This window comes from Orycteropus afer, unplaced genomic scaffold, assembly GCF_000298275.1.
Source record: "Orycteropus afer afer isolate SDZICR_OR568_19922 unplaced genomic scaffold, OryAfe1.0 scaffold00577, whole genome shotgun sequence".
Lineage (NCBI taxonomy): Eukaryota > Metazoa > Chordata > Mammalia > Tubulidentata > Orycteropodidae > Orycteropus > Orycteropus afer.
The window spans coordinates 97,329-100,027 of NW_006922164.1; the positions used below are offsets into that span (position 1 = coordinate 97,329).

At 44.5% G+C, this 2,699-nt stretch overlaps 1 protein-coding gene across 1 annotated transcript in view; it reads right to left on the reverse strand.

Annotated features, from left to right (window-relative positions):
* The window catches only part of LOC103210247 (protein Shroom2-like), a 174,530-nt gene that overhangs the window by 86,868 nt on the left and 84,963 nt on the right, over positions 1 to 2,699 (reverse strand). The gene's annotated exons all lie outside the window — the stretch shown is intronic.

Sequence of the window (2,699 nt, forward strand, 5' to 3'; positions counted from 1 at the left end):
CAAAAAAAAAAAAAAAAAACAGTTGCTATCGAGTTGACTTACTCATGATGATCCTGTGTGCTGCAGAGTAGAACTGAGCTTCGTAAGGTTTTCAATGACTGTGACCTTTTGGAAAGGAGCCCTGGTGGCACAATGGTTAAATGCTCAGAGGTCAACTGAAAAGTAGGCGGCTCAAACCCACCAGCCGCCCCATGAAGAAAGATATGGCAGTCTGCTTCCTTAAAGTTTCTAACCCTGTGGGGCATTTCTCGACTTAACAGCAACAGGTTTGGTCTTTGATTTAGTTCTTTGGGAAAACAGGCTACCAGGTCTTTCTGCCAAGGCTCCTTTGGGTAGGTTCGAACCACCAAGCTTTCAGTTAGTAATGTAGCGTTTAATCATTTGTACCACCCAGGAACTCCTGGGAGAGGGGAGGGATGCACAAAATCTTTGCTTCTCTTACAGTACCTTTCACGTGGTGTGCCTTTCCACAGACACAGAGAAATGGAAACAAGAGTATTGAAAGTGCAAAGGGTCACATACAACCAACATTATGAGATCCAAAGATACCAGTTCATTTTCCGGATTTCCTTTACCCAAACAATAATTATGAACTATTTGTACCACTCACTAATTATTTCTCATGTTACACCTAGATTATTTTTGCAACAGGTTTATTTAAAAATTAATTCACATATCATCCAATTCCCCCTTTAAAGTGCCCAATCCAATCACTTTTAGTATATTCAGTATCACCATTGTGAACCTGAGAACTTTGCCATCACCCCCAAAGCAAACCTCAGGCTCCTTAGCAGTCCCCTCCCAATTTCCCCACAGTCCCTGGCAACTACTAATCTGCTTTCTGTCTCTATGGAGTTACCTGTCCTGGACATTTCATATAAATGGAACAGAACAACATTATATTATAATGTTTATAAGGAACTGGTCCAAGTGGAGCTAGGAAGCCAAGTGGTAGTGTGATCGCGTTTAGGGGACCTGTAGCACTTGCAGTGTGGCTGATCAGCTGACTGAAGAGCAGCAGCCTGCAGAATTCAAAGAGTTATTTCACTACATGACAAGGATGGGTATAACCACAAAGGAACTGGGATCCATAATGAGGTCTCGGGTGGAATCTCACAGAAGCAGGACTACAGGCCATGATTAATGGAGTAGCTGCTGCCAGTGATGGCACAGCTGACTTCCCCGAGTTTCTGACAATGACAAGAAAAGTGAAAGGCAAGACAGCGAAGAGGCAGTGAGAGAAGCATTCTGCTGTCTGACAAGGAGGCCAGACTCCAGTCGTGCAGCAGAGCTCCACCCATGACGACAAACCCTGGAGAGAGGTAGCAGGTGACGGGGCTGATGAGATCGTCAGGGAAGCCAACAGTGATGGTGATGGCCACGGAAGCTATGGAGAGTTGTACAAATGACAGCCAAGTAAGGACAGTGCACAGAAAATGTTAAGTTTCCTGTACAAAACTGTTGACTTACCTTTTCTCTGTTTGTAACTTATCTGTAAAAGCTTTCCCCCTACTGTCAAAAGAATATGCACATGTGGCAATCAGGACCTCATTCCTCCATGGTTTCTTCCCTTCCCTTATGGTCACTGCCCTGAACCCTTACTGTAGACAATTATCAAGGAACATGTTGCATGTGGCTTCCTCTGGATAGAGCTAAGCCCTTCTGCACATCTGAACTGAGATGGAGCTGGGCAGATGAGGGAACATCTGGGCTATGCCTTTTTTAAAGCAGTTTTCTGTAGGGACTGTCACATAGTGTTGTTGAAGGGTGGAGCTCTAACTGCATGGACTGTGGACAGTCAACCACATGTACTTAAACTTTCACTACTGTGAAACAGTTGTATGTTTCAGGCACTCATAAACTAATTTTTTGTACCACTCCTGTACCAGAAACATTTTCTTTTATTGTTACTTGCTTTTAAATTTTGTTTAGCCAAATATGCTTAGGGCACAGTTTGCCTCAAATCCATTCCACCTTGTGTATTTGTTTTACAAATTAAAAAAATACATTAAAAAAGAAAAAAAAAATAGTTTTATAGGTTCACCCATGTTGTAGCATGCATCAGAACTTCATTCCCTTATATGGTCAAATAATATTCTATTGCGTGGACAGACCAGGAGGCAAAAGGTTGGCCATTTGAATTCACTCAAGGGCTTTGGCAGAAAGGCCTGGTGATCTACTTCCAAAGATCAGCCACTGAAAACCCTATGGAGCACAGTTCTACTCTGACAGCTGGTGTCCCTGGGAGGCAGAATCAACCGGGGTTTTTTTGTGTGGACAGATCACATTCTGCTTTTCCATTCACCAGCTGTTGACTTGAATTGTTTCCACCTTTTGGCTATGTGAATGACACTGCAGTGAACATCCAGGAACACGTTTTTGTATGGATGTGTTTTCATTCCTCTTGAATAGATGCTTAGGAGTGAACTGCCACACAAGTTGGCGACAGGTTTGCCCTCCTTTGAGTGTGAGTACTCCAGGAAGATGTTCAGGGAGCCAGGGGCACTAGCTACAACCTTGACGCTGCCCAAGGAGGGCAGGGCAGCCCAAGGCCTAAGGGCTAGGCTCTGGGGACGCAGGCCTACATAAAGACACCCTAGTGGATAAAGGGGAGCTCTGGTAGCATAGTGGCTAAGACACTTGCCTGCTAACCAGATGGCTGGCGGTTCAAACCCACCAGCCACTCCTCGGAAGGAAGG